Source organism: Chlorocebus sabaeus, chromosome 21, assembly GCF_047675955.1.
Source record: "Chlorocebus sabaeus isolate Y175 chromosome 21, mChlSab1.0.hap1, whole genome shotgun sequence".
NCBI lineage: Eukaryota > Metazoa > Chordata > Mammalia > Primates > Cercopithecidae > Chlorocebus > Chlorocebus sabaeus.
Genome location: NC_132924.1, coordinates 27,835 through 52,894, shown reverse-complemented (window position 1 = coordinate 52,894; position 25,060 = coordinate 27,835). Strand labels below are relative to the sequence as shown.

Sequence of the window (25,060 nt, the reverse complement as noted above, 5' to 3'; positions counted from 1 at the left end):
GGGTGAATCACCTGAGGTCAAGAGTTCAAGTCCAGCCTGGCCAACATGGTGAAACACTGGATGTCTCCAGCCCACAGCCAGAGAGGACCTGAGGCCTGCCAGCAGCCATGGAAGGGGGTTTGAAAGAGGATTCTGAAGCCTTGAGAGAGCTGCAGCCCTGGTTGACAGCTCAATTGTATCCTGGTGAGAGCCTGAGCCAGAGGACACAGCTAACCTCACCCAGATTCCTAGCCCATGGAAACTGAGGAAAAAAAAAAGTTTATTGTTTTTTAAGCTGCTGAATTGGGGGCAATTTTTACCCAACAACAGATAACGATTACAAGGATATTGCTTATTACTCAAAATCACTATATAAAGCCCCTGAAAAATTGAAAGCTGCAACCAGGGAAACACTGAAAATCTCCAAGAACACTGTGTTTCTTCTTGAAGACAGTGAGAAAGAATATACATTTGTTTCCCTTTTAGTTTTGGCCACCAGAAAGCTCAGAGCCAAATTTACGACACAATTTTTATAATTTTGTAAGCTCCTATAGCCTGCTTATCTGTGTTCTTATTCCTAGCCTTTCATTATATTCTGACTTTTGGTTTTCTTCGTCCTGATTGTATTAGCTCATCTTTATATTTTTCTATATTATTTGAATTATGGCAAACCACCTCAAATTCAGCTTACAGAGAAGCAAGGCATTTGTAAGTTTTTGTTGTTGTTGAGTCTTTCACTCTATCACCCAGACTGGAGTGCAGTGGCACGATCTCAGCTCACTGCAACCTCTGCCTCCTGGGTTGCAGCAATTCTCATGCCTCAGCCTCCGGAGTAGCTAGGATTACAGGGTCTCATCACTACACTCGGCTATTTTTTTTTTTTTTTTTTTTTTTTTTTGTATTTTTATTAGAGATGGGGTTTCACTATGTAGACCAGGCTGGTCTCGAACTCCTGACCTCAAGTGAGCCACCTGTCTCGGCCTCCTAAAGCATTGGGATTACAGGCTGTGAGCCACTGTGCCCGGCCCATAAATCATTTTATAAAAACAGTTTTTTAATTTAGAACATAGTTTTGCACATTAAAAAAAAAAAGTTTTGCACAGGTTGAACACAAAGTGCCTAGAGGTGGTAGTGGGAAGATGAGGTCATAGGAGTGTGGCTCTAAAGTTCCGAGCATTGGCCAGGGTTGATTTGGATTGGGTCAGAAATATCAAGTGATAACGACGAAAAAGGGAAAAAGGATGGGAATTCGGAGGGAGGGGCCGAGGTCTCGCCCAGTCACCCACAGTAGCATCCTTGCAATGTGTTGCTTGCACCGGTCCCCTAAGTCCCTCCTGCGCTAGCCGCCCGGCCTCGCCCAGCCCCGCCCCGCCCCTCCAGACCCCGCCCTTCCCCGCCCCGCCCCTCTCCCCCCGGGCCCCACCCCTCCCCAGGCCCCAAGCCTGGAGCGCGCCTCGCCCGGCATCCTCTGTCTCCGCCGGCCATCCGGCGTCCCGGCGGTTGCGTGCTCTGCCCCATCCCTCCGCGCCGGCGCTCGCCTTCCCCGCCCTGCAGGCCTCACTAGGTTCGGGGCGGTTGGGGCGCACGCCTGTCGGGGCGGGGCTGGAGCGGGCGACCGAGCCAATGGGGCGAGGCGGCGGCGGCGGTGGCTGTTGCGGTGGCTGTTGCGGTGGCGGCTGTGTGGGACCCAGACGGGCTGGGATGGAGGCGGAGGGAGGCGGAGGAAGGCGGAGTCGGCGGCAGCGGCGGAGGGAGGAAGGTGGCGGCGCCCGTCCTGCTGAGAGTGTCGGTACGGCGGTGGGAGAGGGTAACCGACATGCTGCGTGCAGTGCCGCCGGGATCCTGCTCTCCATCTGCGCTTACCATGTGGAGCTGGAGAAGAAGCGGGACCACCGGCCCTCTGCGACCTGGGACCCTGGATGAAGTGCTCCGCTGCGCTTGCCTCCAGGTAGCCGGCGTTGGGGAGTGGGGCCGGGAGCGGCCGAGCGGGGCGAGCGCGGAGGCCGAGGCTGGGGAGCGCGCGGCTGGAGCTCGGGACTGGAGGCCGCGGGGGGTACTGACGTGGTCGAGCCGGGCGGGGGGCGACCCGAGCCCAGGTCGCGGGGAGGAGGTGGCGGTGCCGCGAGGCAGCCGGGGAGGAATGAGGTGGCAGAGTGCAGCCGGGAGGCCGGGGCAGACGGGGAGCGGTCGGGCGGGCTGGGGCCGGGCTGGGCAGGAGCGCGAGGGGGCTGCGGAGGGTGGGTCTCGGCCGGCTTGACAGGTTTCCTGGTTGTCGGGAGGCGGCCGGGGGTGTGGGATCCTGTCCGCCGCACCCGCGAGACCAGCGGCCACCTCTTGTCCCCGCCATCGCTGCAGCCGAGGCTCTGGGGCCGGCTCCGACCCGAGGAGGGTTGCGTTTCCCACTGTCTTCGTGATGCTGGGTCAGGTGTTTCCGTGGTCAGGCCTCTTTGTACTCCAGCGCTGGTGAGAATTTGCAGACTTACTGGGACGGTGACATTTGCGGATAAACTCGAATTTGACCCTATTCTGGAAGAAGTTACCAGCACTTAACATATCTGATTTCTTGGATTCCCCCTCGTATATTTCAGTGTGTCAGGAAGGGGGCAAATGGTCTGAGTTTGAGTCTAGTTTAAGCTTCATTGGCATAAAGGACAAGTATGTATATGGCGATGTTTTAGGCATTGGGATGACTTTTAAGCATTGTTGCTTATTAGTATAATAGGATACCCATAACAGATTAAAAGCATACGCTTTGCTGAACTGCAGCTATTGGTTTGTGTTACTGATCATTTTAGTTTTTTTTTTTTTAATGTTGTAATTAGTTTGTCTGTTAGGTTTTATTTTAATGCGTTAAATTTCCCTAGGCAAGTTACTTTGAAAAAGGGGGGAATTTACATTTTAAAAGAGGCTGTTTTTGTTTTTTTAACGGGGTGATTAAAAACATAACAAAAGTCGAAGGAATGATTTCAAAATTGGTAGGTTACGATTTTAATAGAGACTATGTCTGATATTTAGATGTTTGTTAACAGTAGTCACATTTGAGCGTTTTCTTCCCCTCCTGTTGATTGGCAAATTGGTATGTATCAGAAATGTATAGCTCACTAGTTTATTTCGACTCACATATTGTTGATTACATGAACAAGGTAGCATTGGAGTTTGTCTTGTTATTGGTTACAAACTTTAGGGAGCTGATCTTTCCACTTAGCTTTTTTCATGGACCAGATACTCTTATCTCATTTGCTCTTAAACAAAATTCCTGTAGCTTTTTACAGGGGAAATAATTGTCATAGGGCCAAATGAAATATTTTAAAAATGCATTTAAAATGTAGGTATCAGGTTACAGGGGAAAATACACGGATGTGACAAAAAGCTCGCATTTGTTGTTGGTTATTCAGAACAAAGTTAATAGGCTGATTGGACTCTCAGATACTCTTTGAGAACCATTGAGTGTCTTTTATGCAAATATTTTTGTTATTTCCACTGTCAGAAAGGACTTTTAAACTTGTAAGTACCTTTCACCCAAAGCTAGTTGAATGAATAAATACATAAGGAAAACATGTAACAGCACATTTCAGGTATTTAAGAAACAAGAAGAGCTAAAAATAACTTTTGATCCTAGTTTAATATGGAATTTTAGCAGAATTTTTACCAATTTTAGATTTTTTTTTTTAAATAAGTAGTCTATAATAAATGGACCTTTTAACATTGGGACGTGGAAAGATTACTTTACTGTATGCTTAAGTTGTTCTATTTTTTGGGACGGAGTCTTCCTGTTGTCGCCCAGGCTGGAGTGCAATGGCGCGATCTTGGCTCGCTGCAGCCTCCGCCTCCAGGGTTCAAGCGATTCTCCTGCCTCAGCCTCCCCAGTAGCTGGGATTACAGACTCCCGCCATCATGCCAGGCTAATTTTTGTATTTTTAGTATAGAGGGGGTTTCTCCATGTTGGCCAGGCTGGTCTCAAACTCCTGACCTCGGTTGATTCGCCTGCCTTGGCCTGCCAAAGTGTGGGGTTACCACGGTGAGCCACTGCGCCCGCCCTTAAGAATTTTAAGTTCTTAAAATTGCCTTTTCTTGGCTGGGCGCGCTGGCTCACGCCGCAATTGCAGCACTCTGGGAGGCTAAGGCGGGCGGATCAACCGAGGTCAGGAGTTTGAGACAGGCCTGGCCAATATGGTGAAACCCCGTCTCTACTAAAAAATACAAAAATTAGCTGGGCTTGGTGGTGCATGTCTGTAGTCCCAGCTACTCGGTAGGCTAAGGCAGGAGAATCTCTTGAACCCAGGAGGCAGAGGTTGCAGTGAGCCGAGATCGCGCCATTGCACTCCAGCCTGGGCGACATGAGTGAGACTCCATCTCAAAAAATAAAAATAAAATAAAAATAAGAATGGACTTTTCTTTAAAAAAGAGAGTTTTGAACCATTTAATAAGCATATACTCTAAGTATTCTCATAGTTATATATCCTGCAAGAGCTGTGTGTGCACCATAAAACATCAAGTAGTATATTAAAAGTATGTATAAGAACTTGTAAGACTAAAAGTAACTGGATCTCTTTATAGTTTTCAATGTGAATTTAATATGTTGTGACTGAAAGTAGTGTTTCATTGTATAGCTTTGGACATAAAATAGTTTAACGTAGATGCTTGCTAAAGGAGGATGGGTAAAAATAAGATATGCCAATAAGAAGAGTAAATAACTTATTTGCTCTCTATACAGTGAAATTATTTTAAGAAATTTGTTCAATTTGATGAGCCTGTTTATAAACTACTTGCAAAAATTAAGTAGTTTATACACTAATTGTTTAATAAATGAATTTACAAATCAACTTGTTTTGCAAGTAGTTTATAAACAGGCTGATCAAAATCACATGTGTGTATATACATATATAATCACAGATAGATGTACATATGTAGACTCATTTTCTTTTGGAAATGGGTAGACAAAACATTGAAAGTTTTTATTTTGTCAACCTGAAAGAGACTTTAAATGAAAGCTGATTATTGGAGACCTCAAGTTAGTTTATTATGATAGTGATTGCCATGTAGCAGTACTACTCAAAGATGTGACTGTTTTAGGAAAAGACAGTTTGAGCCCAGAGGAAAGTTAACAGATGAAAAAGATTCCGAAGAAAGTAATCTTCGAGGATCCAGAGTCACCACGTGGTTTTGGATTGCTTAAACTCACTTTCTTCTCATTTCACAATCCCTAAATGTCTTAATCCAAACAGAATAAGGTAGAGATTAATGAGAGAATCTTGAGGGGCATCTGTGTGTAAAGTCCTCTATTATTCTGGGGAGGCATAATGATGGGAAGTTCCAGAGTTTTAGATTTCTGAAGAAATATTTTCCCCGAATTAGGAGGCTACAATAGAAATGCTGATTTTTAAATTCTACCGGGTACAGCCAATAAAAAGAGTAACACACCACTATCTCCTATCACCATCATTTCATTTAACGAAAGCGTATTTCTATTCAAAGAATTTGAAAGAACAGAATCTCTCAGAATAAAAGATCTTTAAATGGGGAATCATTTAGCTATATGGAAAAGTTTACTTTCAGACCAGCCTGGCCAACATGCTGAAAGCCCATCGCTAGTAAAAATACAAAATTATCTGAGCGTGGTGGCATACACCTGTAATCCCAGCTACTCCAGAGGCTGAGGCAGGAGAATCACTTAAACCCTGGAGGCCAAAGTTGCAGTAAGCTGAGATCGCACCCTTGCACGCCAGCCTGGGTGACAGAGCGAGACTCGGTCTCAAAAAAAAAAAGTTTACTTTCATATTCTTACTATTCCCCATTTTCCCATAAATCATTGAAAACTCTACTGCAAACCTGCACCAGCCTGCCAGTTAACATTAAGTTAGCACTCCCTGCCCCCTTGGTTTGGTACACTGAGCTCAAATCTAAGGAATCTGTGTGGGCTTCCAGCCCTCTCAGTTCTTAGACTTGTAGCCTTATCTTCATGATGCCTCAGTTTCTCATCTTAACTAGGGATTTTAACACCTACTTAGGCCCTGGTGCAGTGGCTCACACCCATAATCCCAGCACTTTGGGAGGCTGACACCTGGCAGAGCTCTTGAGCTTAGGTTTCAGACCAGCCTGGGCAACAGGGCAAAACCCTGCCTCTACAAAAAACACAGAAATTAACTGGGCATGGTGGTGCATGCCTGTATTTCCAGCTTCTTGGAAGGCTGAGGTGTGAGGATCACTTGAGCTTGGGAGGCCGAGGTCCATAGTGAGCCTTGATGGTGCCACTGCACTCCTGCCTGGTTGGTAGAGAGAGACCCTGTCTCAAAAAAGAAACAAATAAACCAAAAAAACCTACTTTGCTAGATGAGTGTTAGGATGAAAAGTGGTACATGTATGTTCCTGAAATAAAGTTTGTCCTCAGTTGTAGCTGTCACCATTGATTGGAGATGTTCTTTTTTTGGTCAGTGTTTGATAATAAGTACCTTTAAGTATAATAAGTTTCTTGTATATACTTGTTTGTATATTTGGATATTAATTGTTTTAATGTAGCATATTGCTGACATAAAGACGAGTTCATTTAAAACAATTTTGAAGTTGTGCAAGAGAAACTAATATGCAGATTTTTTTTTTTTTTTTTTTTTTTTTTTTAGATGGAATCTTGCTCTGTCACCCAGGCTGGAGTGCAGTGGCGCGATCTCAGCTCACTGCAACCTCCGCCTCGTGGGTTCGAGTGATTCTCCCATCTCAGCCTCCCGAGTAGCTAGGATTACAGGCGCCCGCCACCATGTCTGGCTAACTTTTGTATTTTCAGTAGAGACGGGGTCTCGCCATGTTGGCCAGGCTGGTCTTGAACTCCTGACCTCAGGTGATCCACCTGCCTCAGCCTCCCAAAGTGCTGAGATTACAGGCATCAGCCACTGTGCCTGGTCCTAATATGCAAAATATTCTATGTAAGTATTTCCTATATATTAGACCCCTTCTAAGAAGAGTTTCTGAAAAAAAAAAAAAAAAAAAAAAAAAAAAAGAAGAGTTTCTGTGTAAGCATAGTACAAATGATCTGGAAAGGTTAATAGGCTTGGCAAATCTATGTTTCTTAAAACTATAAAAATAGTCCGGTTGTCCTATGGTATATGTATAGGACATATACTATAGGGGATGGGTTCTAGGACCCCTGTTTTTACCAAACTCCTGGCATAGTCAAGTCCCTACTGTGGGCCCTGCAGAACCTGGGTATATGAAAAGTTGAGCCTCCATATATGCAGGTTTCATTCTGCATTTGGTTGAAAAAGATCCACATGTAAGTGGGCCCACGCAGCTTAAACCTGTGTTGTTCAAGGGTGCACTGCATTTGAAAATCAAGTCCACCAAAAAGTTGCCATGTTTTACAAAATGTTGAATTACTACCTCCCCCATATCAAAATGTTGGATTATTACCTCCCCTGTATCTTAAAGTACAATCTATTTACTATCCCATTGAGATAATGAAACTTTTTGAATTAGAATAGAACCTAGGGCTGGACATACTGGTTCACGCCAGCACTTTGGGAAGCTGATGTGGGTGGGTCACTTGAGTTTAGGAGTTTGAGACCAGCCTGGCCAATACAGTGAAACCCCCTCTCTACTAAAATTGCAAAAAATTAGCTGGGTGTGGTGGTGGGTGCCTGTAATCCCAACTACGTGGGAGGCTGAGGCAGGAGAATCGCTTGAACCCAGGAGGCAGAGGTTGCAGCAAGCTGAGATCACACCACTACACTCTAGCCTGGGCAACAAGAGCCTTAAAATAAAAAAGCCGGGTATGGTGGCGGGCACCTGTAATCCCAGGCAGGAAAATCGCTTGAACCCGGGAGACAGAGGCTGTAGTTGGCTGAGATTGCGCCACTGGACTCCAGCCTGGGCAACAAGAGAGAACTCCTTCTCCAGAAGAAAGAACGTAGAAGAGTTTACTTCTCCTTGCTTTGTCAGAGATTCACAGGTTAAGTGACTTGCCCAACACAGGTTATTGTTACCTTGGGCAAGATATCTTGGGCAGGATATCTTGGACAAATTGAGACTTGACACCTGGCTTCCAGAGTACTTTAGAGTCCCCTTTGCACCCTACTTCCTGAGCCTGGAAGTTCTAGATGAGCTTGAACAACATAGTGAGGCCCTGTCTCTACAAAAAATACAAAAAATAGCCAGGCATGGTAGCATGTACTTGTAGTTCTAGCTACTCAGGAGGCTGAGGTGGGAGGATCGCTTCAGCCTGGGAGGTTGAGGCTGCAGTGAGTTGTGATCATGCTACTGTACTGCAGAGAGGGTCTCAGAGCCAGACCCTCTCTCTCAAAAAAAAAAAAAAAAAAAAAAAAAGGGTTAAAAGTATATCTTCTTTTTAAAACATAGAAGGCCAATATAGATATAACAGAAATTGTCATATTGTCAGATTCTTTTCTGCACTCAGCCCTAACAAAACATGCTGTCTTCAACTTTACTTAGTTGGAGACAACTTTATTTAGTTGAAGAGAGAAAAAGTTCTAATTTGGGTTCTCTTTATCCAAGGAGTCTCCACTTTCACTGTGTATTGTTCAAACTGAAAAGAGACTTTGTATTTAATCTCAGATGTCATTAAGTACTTGAAATAAATTAGATTTCTAGTTAAATTAAGAGCTGCTTCAAGTTCTTAATTAGTAGTACATTCAATAGTCAGGAATACACGCTGTTGTTGTTGAGACGGAGTTTTGCTCTTGTTGCCCAGGCTGGAGTGCAGTGGCACGATCTTGGCTCACTGCAACCTCTGCCTCCTGGGTTCAAGCGATTCTACTGCCTCAGCCTCCTGAGTAGCTGGGATTACAGGCATGAGCCACCATGCCCAGCTAATTTTGTATTTTTAGGTGAGGTGGGGTTTCTCCATGTTGGAAATGGCTGGTTTTGAACTCTCGACCTCAGGTGATCCGCCTGCCTCAACCTCCCAAAGTACTGGGATCACATGCGTGAGCCCCCATGCCTGGCCAGGATACACACTCTTAATTTCATGGTCACCTGTTTTCATGAAGCCATTTTCCAGATATATAAAATCTCTAATTTTCACAAAACCAATATATAGAGTATGTAGCTACTGTCTTTTTTCTTTTTTTGAGACAAGGCTTCCCTCTGTTGCCCAGGCTGGAGTGCAGTGGCATGACCAAGGCTCACTGCAGCCTCGACCTTCCAGACTCAAGGGATCTTCCCACCTCAGCCTCTAGTATCTGGGACCACAGGTGTGTGCCCACACGCCTGGCTCATTTTTAGTTTTTTGTAGAGACGGGGATCTTGCCATATTGTCTGGATGGGTCCAGAACTCCTGGGCTCAAGTAATCTGCTGGCCTCAGCCTTCTAAAGTGCTGGGGTTACAGGCATGAGCCACCGTGCCCTGCTTGTCTTCTTTTTCAAGTTGGTCAGTTCTCCTTGCAATGAATGCTTTTCCCCTTACATTTGAACACTTGAAGAATTATTGACAGAACATTTCCATTTCTTTCTCTTTTTTTTTTCCTGAGATGGAGTCTCTGTCACCCAGGCTGAAGTGCAGTGGCTTGATCTCAGCTCACTGCCACCTCGGCCTCCTGGGTTCAAGCGATTCTCCTTCCTCAGTCTTCTGAGTAGCTGGGTTTACAGGTGCCCACCACCATGCCCAGCTAATTTTTGTATTTTTTAGTAGAAACAGGGTTTTCACCATATTGGCGAGGCTGGTCTCAAACTCCTAACCTCAGTTGATCCACCCACCTCGGCCTCCCAAAGTGCTGGGATTATAGACTATGAGCCACCGCGCCCGGCCTGTCCATGGATTTTTTTAAAAATGTGCTTTGAGCAATCTAAAACGAAAGCAGTCTGCCTAAAATTTATATTCATATATTTCTACTATATTGTAGATGTTGATTTTGTGGAGCTATGATTTAATAAGATATTTTACCAGTAATAAGACGTTTTATAATTTTGTATATTGTTATTTTCTGAAAAGTTTAGTTATTTAAGTGCAAATGCAAAGGACAGGAGTGATCATATTGAAGCACTAGGAAAAGACTTTGTGGGTAAAAATTCGACCTCAAATATGCAAATATTTAACTTCCCATATGGAAATAATGTCTTTTTACAAAAGAAAAATAAACATATTTGTTTGCATGGTGTTCTTATACACGCACACATGCGCGCGCACACACACACACACACGCCTTTAGAAATGGTAACCAGGCCGGGTGCCGTGGCTCACACCAGTAATCCCAGCACTTTGGGAGGCCAAGGTGGGTGGATCACCTGAGGTCAGGAGTTTGAGACCAGCCTGGCCAACATGGTGAAACCCTGTCACTACTAAAAATACAAAAATCAGCTGGGTGTAGTGGCATGCGCTTGTAATCCCAGCTACTCGGGAGGCTGAGACAGGGGATTGCTCGAACCTGGGAGGTGGAGGTTGCAGTGAGCCTAGATTACACCATTCTACTCCAGCCTGGGCGACAGAGCAAGACTGTCTCCAAAAAAAAAAAAAAAAAGGAAAAAGAAAAAGAAAGAAAAGAATATGGTAACCAGTCTATATTCTTTTTAGGTGATCTTTGAAAAGCAAAAGCAAATCTATCTGCAAACACATCTAGGTGTGGGGCAAGAGTGTGTGAAAATGGGACATTAAATAAGATTGATTGATGGAAAAAGTGATGTAGAATGTAGGCAAAATCCCTTCCACAATTTTGATGAAAGTTATTTTAATTTGTCTCATCACTCAGCTTAATAAGAAATAAAATTAAAAATAATTTACTTTGTCCTGGTATTTACATTTTACTAGCTCCATATGTGTAGAGGTGTAAGGGATTTTTAGAAGAGAAACAAGGTTAAGACTTTTAAACCTGAATTTGGATAAAAGATGAATCTTCAAAAGTATTGATAGTTTTGGAAAATAATTTTTAAGAAAGGCATGACAGCCAGTGATTATCTAGTTACGCAATTTGTTGCCAGGGATTGTGAAGCTTTACTATAAAAACTACAGGATGAGTGATGAATCCTTGATGCTGAGATTTTGTTCGTCTTCTTTTTCAATAGGTGAACATTGTACCACTGATTACCAAAGCAGACACAATTTCTAAAAATGATTTACAGATGTTTAAGAGTAAGATAATGAGTGAATTGATTAGCAATGGCATCCAGATATATCAGCTCCCAACAGATGAAGAAACTGCTGCTCAAGCAAACTCCTCAATTAATGTAAGTTTCAGTAACAATATCTGACAAAGAGGCTATAAATGAGTGTTTATCCAGAATCTAGTGTGAGAATTTTTACATTTGCTTTATTTTGAAAAGCTTCTGCTGAGAATTGAATATTTGTAAGCAGATTTATTTAAATTTAATTGAAGCACCGTGTTCCTCAAGGATATTGGCCTATAATTTTCTTCTTGGAAGTATATTTTCTTGCTTTGATATCAAGGGGATGCTGCCTCATAAAATGACTCTGAAAGTGTTACCTCTTTTTTCTATTTTTTCAAAGAATTTGAGGATGTTTTATATTAAAATTTCTTTGAATGTTTGGTAGAATTTACCCATGAAGTAATCTGGTCCTGGGCTATATTTTGGAGTTTTGAAAAATTACTTCTTTAGTTTCTCTATTTGTTATTAGTCTCTTTAAACTCTCCATTTATTCTCCATTCAGTCTTGGTAGGTTATATGTTTCTAGTCATTTCACCATTTCTTCCAAGTTGTCAAATTGGTTGATGTACAATTGTCCATAATAGTCCCATATAATTCTGTTTATTTCTGTAATAAGTTGTAATGTCTTCTCTTTCATTTCTTATTTTATTAACATATTCTCTATTTTTGTCCTAGGTCAAGGTAAGGGCTTTGATTTTGACTTTTTTCCCCCAAATCAACTCTTAGCTTAATTGATTAATGTTTTTGTTTTATTTTTTGAGACAGAGTCTCACTCTGTTGCCCAGGCTGGAGTGCAGTGGCACAGTCTTGGCTCATTGTAACCTCCATCTCCCGGATTCAAGTGATTCTCCTGCCTCAGCCTCCTAAGTAGCTGGGATTACAGGAGCGTGCCACCACGCCTGGCTAATTTTTGTATTTTTAGTTTAGATAGGGTTTCACTATGTTGGGTGGGCTGGTCTTGAACTCCTGAACTCAAGAGATCTCCTGGGATTACAGGCATGAGCCACCATGCCTGGCCGATTAAAATTTTTTAAATATTTCATGTATTTATGCTCTAATCTTTGTTTTTTCTTTCCTTCTGCTTATTTGTGTGTGTGTGTGTGTGTGTGTGTGTGTGTAAGGTTAGGTTGTTTATTTCAGATCTTTTTGGTTTTTTTTGAGTTGGAGTCTCCCTCTGTCACCCAGGCTAGAGTGCAGTGACGCAATCTCGGCTCACTGCAGCCTCCGCCTGCCAGGTTCAAGCAATTCTCCTCCCTCAGCCTCTCGAGTAGCTGGGACTACAGGCATGCACCACCATACCCTAATTTTTTTTCTATTTTTGGTAGAGACGGTGTTTCACCATGTTAGCCAGGCTGGTCTTGAACTCCTGACCTCAGGCAATCCACCTGCCTCGGCCTCCCAAAGTACTGGGATTACAGGCATGAGCCACCATGCACAGGCGAGATCTTTTTTTAAGAGATGTAGGTGTCTACTACTATAAACTTCCTTTGTTTTTTATTTTAGATTCAGAGGGTGTAAGTGCGTATTTGTCAAATAGATATATTGCATAATGGTGAGATTCAGCTTCTAGTGTAACTATTCTGAGATAGTAAACTTTGTACCCAACAGATCATTTTTTTTTTTTTTTTTTTGAGACATGGTCTCACTCTGTTGTCCCAGCTGGTGTGCAGTGCTGTGATCACATCTCACTACCAGTAGATAATGTTTTGACCATCAGCCTCCTCCCAATCTCTGCCTTTTGGAGTCTTGTTATCTATTGTTTCCATCTTTATGTCCTTGTGTACTCATTGTTTAGCTCCTGCTTATGAGAACATGTGGTACTTGATTTTGTGTTTCTGAGTGATTTCACTTAGGATAATGGCCCGCAGCTCCATCCATGTTACTGCACAGAGCATGATTTCTTTTTTTTATGGCTGCATAGTATTCCATGGTGTATATATACTACATTAAAAAAATCCAGTCCACTGTTAATGGACATTTAGGTTAATTCCATGACTTTACAATTATGAGTAGGAATGTAATACACATATGAGTGAAAGTGACTTTTTTATATAATGTTTACTTTCAGGTACATGCCTAGTATAATCACTGGGTCAAATGGTAGCTCTATTTTTAGTGCTTTGAGAAATCTCTATATTGTATTTCATAGAGATTGTGCTAATTTATGGTCCCACCAACAGTGAATAAGCATTCATTATTCTCTGCATCCACACCAACATCTGTTGTGTTTGCAGTAGTAGCCATTCTGATTATGTAAGATGATATCTTATTTTGTGTGTGTGTGTGTGTGTGTGTGTGTGTGTGTGTGTGTGTGTGTTTGAGACAGAGTCTCGCTCTGTCACTCAGGCTGGAGTGCAGTGAAATGATTTCGGCTCACTGCAACCTCCGCCTCCTGGATTCAAGCGATTCTCCTGCCTCAGCTCCCCGAGTTGCTGGGATTACAGGCACCCACCACCACGCCCAGCTAATTTTTGTATTTGTAGTAGAGTTGGGGTTTAACCTCATTGGTCAGGCTGGTCTCAAACTCCTGACCTCAGGTGATCCACTTGCCTTGGCCTCCCAAAGTGCTGGTATTACAGGTGTGAGCCACTGCACCCGGCCTTTATTGTGGTTTTAATTTGTGTTTCTTTTTTTTTTTTTTTTTTTTTTTTTTGAGACGGAGTCTCGCTCTGTCGCCCAGGCTGGAGTGCAGTGGCCGGATCTCAGCTCACTGCAAGCTCCACCTCCCGGGTTTACGCCATTCTCCTGCCTCAGCCTCCCGAGTAGCTGGGACTACAGGCGCCCGCCACCTCGCCCGGCTAGTTTTTTGTATTTTTTAGTAGAGACGGGGTTTCACCGGGTTAGCCAGGATGGTCTCGATCTCCTGACCTCGTGATCCACCCGTCTCGGCCTCCCAAAGTGCTGGGATTACAGGCTTGAGCCACCGCGCCCGGCCTAATTTGTGTTTCTTGATGATTGGTGATGTTGAGTGATTTTTCATATGTTTGGTGGCCACTTGTATGTCTCCTTTTGAGAAATGTCTGTTCATATCCTTTGCAGTCTTTTTAATGGGGTTGTTTATTGTTGGTTGTTGTTGAGTTGTTTGTGTTCTTTATAGATTCTGTATATTAGTCTTTGTCAGATGCAAAGTTTGCAAATATTTTGTTCCTGTTGTGTAGATTGTCTCTTTACTCTGTTGATTATTTCTTTTGCTGTGCTCTTTAGTTTAAGTCCCATTTGTGTATGTTTGGTTTTGTTGCATGTTTTTCAGGACTAATTTATGAATTATTTGCCTAGGCCAATATCTAGAAGAGTTTTTCCTACATTTTCTTCTAGGATTTTTATAGCATCTGGTGTTTCATTTAAGTCGTTAATGCATCTTGAGTTAAAGTTTGCATATGGTAAGAGATGGGGATTCAGTTTCATTCTTTTGCCTATGGGTAGCCAGTTTTCCCAGCACCATTTATTAAATAGAATGCCCTTTCCCTATTGTTTGTTTTTGCCAACTTTGTCAAAGATCACCTGGATGTAGGCATGTGGCTTCATTACTGGTTCTTTATTCTCTTTTCTTTCACAATTTTTTTCTCCCTTTTTTAGCTGTATCCTTCCTAGCAACGGACTCTTTATTCTGTTCTATTAATCAATCAGTCTGTTTTTGTGCCAATGCCATACTGGTTTATTTAGTATTGCATTATAGTATAATTTGTAGTCAGACACATGATGCCTCTGGCTTAGTTCTTTTTGCTTAGGATTACTTTGGCTATTTAGATGCATTTTTGGTTCCATATGATGTTTAGGAACGTTTTTTTCTAATCCTGTAAAAAATGTTATTGGTAATTTGATAGGAATTGTGGTGAATCTTTAGGTTGCTTTGGTTAATATGGTCTTGGTAATGTTATTGATTCTTCCAATAGAAAAATTCCATAAATTTCTGGAATAGTTTCAGTAAGATTGATACCAGCTCTTCATTGTACTTCTGGCAAAATTTGGCTGTAAACCCATTTGTTCTTTTTGTTTGTTTGTTTGAAATTATTTTATTACTGAGTCTATTTCATTACTTGTTATTGGTCTATTTAGGATATCTATTTTTTTTCTGGTTCAGTCTTAAGAGGTTGTATGTTTCCAGGAATTTATCCATTTTCTTTCTTTCTTTTTTTAAGGAATATAAAACTTATTGACAGCTGTTCACCAGTATTTACAATAAGGTAAATGACATACAGTTGGATAATATTCTCGTTACCACAGAGGTGTTTTTCCTGCCTTTTACTAAACCAGTAAAGCAAATGCTGAAAAGATTGAGTCTACATGTAAGGAATGAGTTGGGGTAAAGAAAAACATGTAAGTCTTTTAGTTTACTTTTGTAATTTAAGCTATAAAAGGCTTTTTTTTTTTTTTTTTTTTTTTGAGACAGAGTCTTGCTCTGTTGTCCAGACTGGAGAGCAGTGGCGCCATCTCGGCTCACTGCAATGTCTGCCTCCCGGGTTCAAACAATTCTCTAGAAGAGGCCATTTTTTATTGCAGACTTGAAGAGCTATTATTCACTGCCTCCAAGCTGCTCTGGGTTGAAGCTCTGCAGCATCTCTGGCCCTGTGCGCCTCTGGCTCAAGCCACATCTGAGCAGGGAGGGATAAATTTAACCATTTTGTCTAGGTTTTCTAGTTTGTATGCATAGAGATATTCATATTAGTTTCTGATCTTTTGTTTTCTGTGGTATCAGTTGTAATGTCACTTTTATCACTTCTGATTGTGCTTGTGCTTACTTAAATCTTCTTTTTTCTTGGTTAATCTAGCTAGCACCATATCAATTTTCTTTCCTTTCTTTTTTTTTTTTTTTTTGAGACAGAGTTTCACTTTGTTTTCCAGGCTGGGGTGCAGTGGCACGATCTTGACTCACTACAACCTCTGCCTCCCAGGTTCAAGCAATTGTTATGCCTCAGCCTCCTGGACCTGGGATTACAGGCATCTGCCCCCATGTCCAGCTGATTTTTTGTATTTTAGTAGAGACAGGGTTTCCCCATCTTGCCCAGGCTGGTCTCCAACTCCTGAGCTCAGGCGATTCACCTGTCTCAGCCTCCCAAAATGGTAGGATTACAGGCATGAGCCATGGTGCCTGGCCTAGCACCATATCAATTTTCTTATCTTTTCAAAAAAAAAAAAACAGGTTTTTTGAACTAACGCAGGTAAAAAATAAAGAAAATTTAAATAAATAAGAGGTCAAGAAATAGGAAATTATGTAAAGCAACCCAACTTATGAGTTGTAGGCATTCCTGAGAGAGAAGAGGAGAAGATAAAAAGATTAGAAACATATTTGAGGGAATAATCAGAAAAACTCTCTTGGCCTTGCTAGAAAGGTACACATCCAGATGCAAGAAGCTCAGAGAACACCTGGAAATACTTTGCAAGATGAACTTCACCAGACTATCTAAAGTCAACTAGAAGGAAAATACTCTGAAAGAAGCAAGAGAGAAATTTCAAATCATCTATAAATGAAATCACATTAGACTAACTACAGACTTCACAGAAGAAACTTTACAAGCCAGGAGGCACTGGGATTCTATTTTCTGTCTGTCTTCTGCTTAGTCTAGCCTATTGTTAAAGCTTTCAACTGTAAATCCATCCTTCAGTGTGTTTTTCATTTCTAGAAATTCCATTCTTTTAATTTAAAGATATCTGTACTTAATTCACATTCTGCATTGTTCTGATATCTTTGTGATGATTTTCAGTCTTCTCTTGGATCTCATTGAGCTTCCTTATCCATATTTTGAATTCATTATCTTTCATTTCAGAATTGTCATTTTGGTTGGTAGGATCCATTGCTAGAGAGCTAGTGCATCCTTTGGTAATGTCAAAACATTCTGCATTTTTTTGTTTTGTTTTGTTTTGTTTTTTAATTCATGATGCCAAAGTTCTTATGATGGTTTCTTCTCATCCGGGAAAGTTGTCACTTCTTATTTTTGAATTTACTTTAATTTAGATGGGGCTTTTCCCCCTTGTGGGTGTAACTATAGCATCTATAGGGTAGGGGGCTTTGGCTTTGTTTCTTTAGCCCTGTACCCTTCTGTCAGTAGAATTGGTTTGTGCCATTTAACCTCCATGCCAGTAAGTGGCACTTATGAGTAAGAGCCAGCAGTGGCAGAAGTGGATGGTGTGTGTTTGATCTTTTTTTTTTTTTTTTGAGACGGAGTCTTGCTGTGTCACCCAGGCTGGAGTGCAGTGGCCGGATCTCAGCTCACTGCAAGCTCCTCCTCTCGGGTTCACGCCATTCTCCTGCCTCAGCCTCCCGAGTAGCTGGGACTACAGGTACCCGCCACTTTGCCCGGCTAGTTTTTTGTATGTTTAGTAGAGACGGGGTTTCACCGTGTTAGCCAGGATGGTCTCGATCTCCTGACCTCATGATCCGCCCATCTCGGCCTCCCAAAGTGCTGGGATTACAGGCTTGAGCCACCGCGCCCGGCCTGATCTTTGTTTACTGTGATTTCGTCTCTGTTGTTTCAGGTGATAGGCTGCTTTATGTAATGCCTAAACTCTGAGTTGCCTGTTCAGCCCAGAGGGGAAGACAAAGCTGGGCAGAGCTGGACCACAAAGCTTACCCACCAACATCTCAGTGATGAACATGAAGAGTAGCCTTTATAGGGGTGGCTGGAGCAGCTCCTGTTGAAATGCTCACAGGTCTCTGTAGGGAGGGAGGAGCTGTACCAGCTCTGCCTCCTATGTAGGTAGGAACATGATCTGTTTCCCTATCCTACCCCTGTCCCACAGAGCTCATGACTGTTAGTTCAGACAGACACTGTCATCTACCTCCAGGTCATAATGTAGCCAAGAGCTATTGAAAATGCCTGTCTGGTGACTCTTCGTAGGAGCAACCTCAGGGTAGGACCTCCTCTCTCAGCCCAATATAGGCAGCCCTGTGGCTTGCCTGTTCTCTCATGCAGGGACACTGCTACTTTGTGTACATAGGGGAAGCAGCTTCACCTTTCAGCACAGGAGGGTGGGTTTCAGCTGTTGTAGTGTCGGCCAGCTGGGTTAGCACAGCCTTAGTCTCTAGAAGGAGTGATCAGGTGCCAATGGTGGACTGGGCTAGCCATTTTCTTGATTCTCAGATCCCTATATGTTGTTCTAGATAGCATGCATAAGTACTGGAGGGACTGGATCAGAAACAGGCTGGCCTATGTGTCCTCAGGTACCCAGGGTTCAGATGCTGGCTGTGATAGAGAGGGGCAGGCTGGCCCCCACACAACTGGCAGAAAACTTAGGCAGGGGCAGGAAGAATGCTCAGGCAACTGCAGAATGCTAAAGCGACAGCAGTGCCAGGGCTGATTGCAAGTACCTGGGGCTGGGCTCTCAGAAGAGTGCCAGGCCACAGCTGAAATGATCAGATGGGAACATTGTTCTTAATTCTTTTTCTTTGAGACAGAGTTTTGCTCTTGGTGCCCAGGCTGGAGTGCAATGGTAGGACCTCAGCTCATTGTAACCTCTGCCTCCCGGGTTCAAGCAATTCTCCTCCCTCAGCCTCCTGAGTAGCTGGCATTACAGGCACCTGCCATCACATCGGCCAAATTTTGTATTTTTAGTAGAGACGGGGTTTTGCCACGTTGGCCAGGCTGGTCTTGAACTCCTGACCTCAGGTGATTTGCCTGCCTCAGCCTCCCAAAGTGCTGGGATTACAGGCGTGAGCCACTGCACCCAGCCCATCCTTTGTTCTTAAAGGACAGTTTTTTGGGGATAAAGTATTCCTTTTGGTCTTTCTCTTTCTTCCAGTACATTGAATCATCCCACTGTTTATTGACCTGCAAGATTTCTGTTGAGATGTCCATTGATAGTCTTATGCAGGCTCCCTTATATGGGACAAGATGTTTTTCTCTTGCTGCTTTCAGAATTCTCTTTGTGATATGGGTCAGAGTATACAAAGGTTCAGTTTGCAAAATGAGTAATTTCTTTTTTCTTTTTTTTTTTTTTTTTTTGAGATCTAGTCTCACTCTGTTGTCCAGGCTGGAGTACAGTGGCAGTGATCTTGGCTCACTGCAAGCTCTGCCTCCTTCTGAGATTTCTATAATGCGTACATTGGTTTTCTTGACGATTTTCTGTAAGTTCCATATGCTCTCTTCACTTTTTCCATCCTTTTTGTTTTTGTTCATCTAATGATAATTTCAAATAATTTGTTTTAGAGTTCACTCATTCTTTCTTCTGTTTGATTGAGTCTTGCATTGAAGCTGTCCACTAAAATTCTCAGTGCAATTATTTTACATTGTAGAGCCAGAATTTTTGTGTGTTTTTTATTTGTTGATTGAACTTCTAATTTTGTTCATGTATTGTTTTCCTGATTTCATTTTGTCATTTATCTGTATTTGCTTGAAGCTTATTTAGCTTTTTTTTTAGACAGTGATTTTGAATTTTTGCTGGCTGTGGTGGCTCACACCTGTCATTCCAGCACTTTGGGAAGCTGAGGTGGGCGGATCACCTGAGGTCAGGAGTTTGAGGCTAGCCTGGCTAACATGGTGACACCCCATCTCTACTAAAAATACAAAAACTAGCTGAGCATGGTGGTGCGTGCCTGTAGTCCCAGCTACTCGGGAGGCTGAGGCAGGAGAATCGCTTGAATTTGGGAAGTGGAGGTTGCAGTGAGTTGAGATCACACCACTGTACTCCAGCCTGGGTGACAGAACGAGACTCTTGTCAAAACAGACAAACATAATTATTTTGAATTTTTTTCAAGTAGCACATGGATCTTCATTATTTTGGGACCTGTTAATGGCTCTATATTAGCGATTTTTTTCTCTTTTTGTTTTTGTGGGGTCATGTTTGACTTCTTCCTCATGATCTTCATAGTCTTGCATTGGTCTTTGCTTATTTAAAGGAGCAATCTTGTCTTCTCATCTTTACAGACTTGTTTTATTAGGTAAAGACACTCTCATCTTAGGCTCCCAACTGGTGTAACTACCTTAGGGACCATGGTCATGTGGGATGGATCGGGTCCTGGTCTTCTGTGAGTTCTGCAGTCAGTCTGTATGTGGGTGAAGCTCATGGAAGGACTTTGGACAAGGAGCTTCAGTGCTTCGGGCGTGTGCGGTTGAAGCCAAGTCCACAGAGAAATGCGGATGCTTATAGGTCTGCTGAGTCTGCCCTTAATGTATTTCCTACTAAGGTGTGAGTCTGTCTTCTTAAAGGGGCTTTCCTTGGTCTTCAGATATACTAGAATATCATAATCTGCTATCTGGATCCCAAAGCTCCCGCAATGGCACTTTTGTCTATAGATGCTTGCCAAATTAGTATTTTCTCGGGGGATAAGAAGTGGGATCTCCTAGTCTCTTATCTTGCAGGTGTCACTCTCCTTTAATTCTTTAATCTTGGTTTCTCTTAGATCTGTGGACCTAATTATAATGACTATTGGAAATAAAATATTTTTTTAATAAATCCAATATCTGAACAGTCTCACAGCCAGTTTCTGTTGACAACTTTGTTTCTTTTTTTAGGGGTATATTTTATTTTATACATTCCATGTAATATTTTGTTACAAATGGGGTATTTTAGATACTGCATTGTAACAACTTGGGATGCGAGTTCTATCTCCTCCCCTAGAGCTTGTTATTGTTATGTATTTGTTCAGTAACTGGCGGAATTGTTTGAGTAAAGTCTGTTTCTCCTCCTACAATGTTAAGCCTCTGATGTTGCTCCTTATTAAGGTGTAGTTTTAGGCAGGCCCATAGCCACACTGAGTGAAGTGATTTTGGTTGCCCTCTCTCTTTTCACATGATCATACCCAGCTGATAAGCTCCACTAATTGCCAGCTGATTGCTCAGTTGTTTGCAGCACTGCCCTGTTAAAGATAATGTTCTGTAAATGAATTCTATCAAATTATGTCTCCTTTTAAGGAATGATTTCTGAGGTCAGTGTTTGACATTTGTTGCAACCCCAGGATGCCTCCTCCCAGCTTTCTTATTGTTTGTTTCTCTCTTGCAAACTAATTGGACTACAATTTAGCCTTTATTGGAGTCTCCTTATAATTTTATTTTACCCCAACCTTCATCCTTCTTTTTTTTTTTTTTTTTTTTTTTGAGATGAAGTCTCACTCTGTTGCCCAGGCTGGAGTGCAATGGCATGATCTTGGCTCACTGAAACCTCCGCCTCCTGGGTTCAAGCAATTCTCCTGCCTCAGCTTCCTGAGTAGCTGGGATTACAGGCACCTGCCACCATGGCTGGCTAATTTTTGTATTTTTAGTAGAGACAGGGTCTCACCACTTTGGCCAAACTGGTCTCAAACTCCTGACCTCAAATGATCCACCTGCCTTGGCCTCCCAAAGGGCTGAGATTACAAGTGTGAGCCACATGCCCGGCCCCATCCTTCTTTTTAAATGTAAAAGACTAGTTTTTTTGGAGTAGTTTTATGTTTGTAGAAAAATTGAGCAGAAAGAACAGAGACATCTTAAGGCTCTCCCTTGATTTTCTTCTATTATTAACATCCTGCCTTAAGTGTGGTGTATTTGTTACACTTGATGAGGCAATATTGGTAAGTTGTAAACTAAAGTTCGTATCTGACAATTCTTCACTGTGTTGAACATTGTATGGGTTTGAACAGATGTCTAGTGACCTCTATCCCATAGTACAGTAACATTCACCATAGTTTCACTGCCCTAAATATCACCTGTACTTGACGTATTCATTTCTGTCTCCTTCTCTTCCCTTTACCCTTGGCAACTATTGATCTTTTTACTCTTCATAATTTTCCATTTTGGGAATATCATATAGTTGGAGTCATAGTTCATGTAGAACTTTCGGATTGGCTTCACTCTACTTAGAAATATGTATTTAAGGTTTCTCTGTGTCTTTTTTGGTGGCTTGGTAGCTGATTTCTTGTTATTATTGAATAATATTTCATGTTTAGGTATGCCACAGATTGTTTATTGACTCACCGATTGAAGAACATCTTGGATGCTTTCAAGCTTTAGCAATTATGAATAAAGTTGCTATAAACATTTGTGTGCAGGCTTTTGTACGGATGCAAGTTTTCAACTTATTTGGATAAATACTGATGAGTGTACTTATGGATCATACGGTAAAAGTACATTTAGTTTTGAAAGAAACTGCCAAACAGTCTTACAGTGTGGCTATGCCATTTTGCATTCCCACAGGCAATGAGCGATAGTTCCTGCTGTTCTCTATCTTTCCCAGGATTTGGTGTTGTCAGTGTTTTGGATTTTGGAAATTAAAAAAATTTTTTTTGTTTGTTTTTGAGATAGAGTCTCATTCTTGTCACCCAGGCTGAAGATTACAGGTGTGCACCGCCACAGCTGGCTACTTTTTGTGTGTTTTTAGTAGAGATGGGGTTTCACCATGTTGGTCAGACTGGTCTCAAACTCCTGACCTTGGGTGATCCACCCACCTCAGCCTTCCAAAGTGCTGGGATTACAGGGGCGAGCCACTGTGCCTGACCTAAAAATTTTTTTAACTCTTATTTTAGATTCAGTGGGTGGAAATTTAATAAATGTGTAGTATCATGTATTTTAATTTGCAATTCCTTGAGGATATATGTTGTTGATCATCTTTTTTACATGCTGGTTTGTTATCTGAATATCTTTTCTGTTGACGTGGCTATTTGGATCCTGTGCCCATTCTTTTTTTTTTTTTTTTTTGAGACGGAGTCTCGCTCTGCCGCCCAGGCTGGAGTGCAGTGGCCAGATCTCAGCTCACTGCAAGCTCCGCCTCCCGGGTTCACGCCATTCTCCTGCCTCAGCCTCCCAAGTAGCTGGGACTACAGGCGCCCGCCACCTCGCCTAGCTAGTTTTTTTTGTATTTTTTAGTAGAGACGGGGTTTCACCGTAATAGCCAGGATGGTCTCGATCTCCTGACCTTGTGATCCGCCCGTCTCGGCCTCCCAAAGTGCTGGGCCTGTGCCCATTCTTAATTGGGTTGTTCATTTTCTTGTTGTTGAGTTTTAAGAGTTCTTTGTATATTTTGGACATCAGTGCTTCTTGAAGTGTGTGTTGTGTAAAGATTTTCTCTCAGTCGGTGGCTTATCTTGTTATCTTTAACAGTGTCTTTTGCTAGCAGAAGTTTTAGTTTTAATGAAGTCCAACTCATCAATTCTTTCCATTCATCGATGATGTTTTTGGTATTATATCGATGAAGTCATTGCTAAACCCAAAGTCACCTACATTTCCTTTTATGTTATCTGTTGCAAGGGAATGATGACCCTGTGGACTGGTGGTGTAGGCATAAAAGAATTTATCGGTTGGGTTTGGTGGCTCATGCCTGTAATCCCAGCACTTTGGGAGGCCAAGGTGGGTGGATCACCTGAGGTCGAGAGTTTGAGACTAGCCTGACCAACATGGTTAAAACCTTGCCTCTACTAAAAATACAAAATCAGCTGGGTGTGGTGCCGCATGCCTGTAATCCCAGCTACTTGGGAGACTGAGGCAGGAGAATCGCTTGAACCTGGGAGGCGGAGGTTGCCGTGAGCCAAGATCACTCCATTGCACTCCAGCCTGGGCAACAAGAGCAAAACTCTGTCTGCAAAAAAAAAAAAAAAAAAAAAAAGAATTTTCCTTGTTGAGGCAGAGGTTGCAGTGAGCCAAGATTGCACCACTGCCCTCTAGCCTGAGTGACAGAGTGAGACTCTCTCAAAAAAAAAAAAAAGTTTACCTTGTTGTAGGTAGGGAAGGTAGACTTATTAAAGAAAGTAGGAAAATACATTGCTAGGGAAGCAATAGGCAGCTTGCAAGAAAGAAGCTGACTGCAAACAAAGGATTGCCTGAGATTTTATAGGCTAGTTCTTAGGCTGTATGCTGAAGAGGGCTTTCTGTAGTGCTGATAATGCCAAGGTTGTGATGCAAGATTATTCTCAGTCATTTTGCCAGCCAGGGACCTCTGGCCAGTGACAAACCCACCTGGGCCTTGCTTGGGCATGCTACCTGCCACACAGGAGGCTTTCCATTCACTTGGCCCAGTCTGGCTTGCACAGCGGCTCTGCCTGTGGCTGGACCAGCATGCCCCAGCCTGCCGTGTTACAGCTTCTACCTGAGATGGGGGGTTCATGAGCTCTTTTCCCATGTCCAAGAAGAATGAGGATACCCTGACAATTGAAGGATGAGGAAGGCAGAGAAGAATTTTATTGAGTGATGGAATAGCTGTCATTGGAGAGGGGACCTGGGGGCAGTTTCTCTCCTTGTGTGGCTAAGCCCCGGGATTTTATGGGCTCAGAACAGGGGAGTACATGCTGATTGGTTTATGAGTATGCAAAAAGGTTAAAACAAAGGCACCACCCAAAGGTGGGCACAACAATGTGAAAAAACAATTAGGAAGTGTAGGTGTATGTAAACCAGGTGAAGGGTGGGGATCAGTCAGAGGAAAGAGCACCAGGCAGGGAGGCAGCTTCTCAGTCCAGTCCATGGATTTGACTTGTAGCTTGGCTTTCAGGGTTTAAACTGTCCTTGGCTTGGAGGTGGGGTTTCCCTGGGGACTTGCCCCTATCTGCCTAGGCATTTGTCTGCCTCCTGCCGCTATCAGTGCAGTGAGCTAACTTTCCATTTTTTTAATCAACCGAGGGTCTGCTGGTAGCCAGGCACAGGAAGATTGTGCGTTGTTTGTGCAGGCGGGCTGTGTGTTCTGAATTATGAAGAAAGACTTGTAGCTTATCTGCTTCCCTGTTTTTGATTTCCCCTGCTCCCACCAGCCTGACTCCCCTTCCCTAATTAGGACTCTACATTATCTTCCAGGAATTTTATCATTTTATGCTTTACATTTAGGCCTATGATCTGGTTTGAGTTAATTTTGTGAAATATCTAACGTCTGTTTATAGATTCTTATTTTTGCATGTGAATATCCAGTTCCAGCACCATTTGTTGAAAAGAATATCATTTCTCCATTGAATTCCCATTGCTTCTTTGCCAAATATCAATTGACTATATTTGTGTAGGCATATTTCTGGGCTCTCTATTCTGTTCCATTGATCTGTTTGTCTATCATTTTGCTCATGCCATGCTGTTTTGATTACTATGGATTT

At 42.6% G+C, this 25,060-nt stretch overlaps 1 long non-coding RNA gene across 8 annotated transcripts in view; it reads left to right on the top strand.

The window, feature by feature from the left end:
* The first annotated feature begins 1,470 nt into the window (after window positions 1-1,470).
* Window positions 1,471-25,060, top strand: part of LOC119625951 (uncharacterized) — a 48,217-nt gene continuing 24,627 nt past the window's right edge. For 4 of the 8 annotated variants that reach the window (XR_012090088.1, XR_012090087.1, XR_012090092.1 and 1 more), the window contains exons 1-2: window positions 1,471-1,927; window positions 10,984-11,145. This is a non-coding gene — a long non-coding RNA (uncharacterized lncRNA). Of the gene's footprint in view, window positions 1,928-10,983; window positions 11,146-15,224; window positions 15,270-25,060 lie in introns of all 8 variants that reach the window. The other 4 variants (XR_012090094.1, XR_012090090.1, XR_012090091.1 and 1 more) reach the window with 4 other exon arrangements.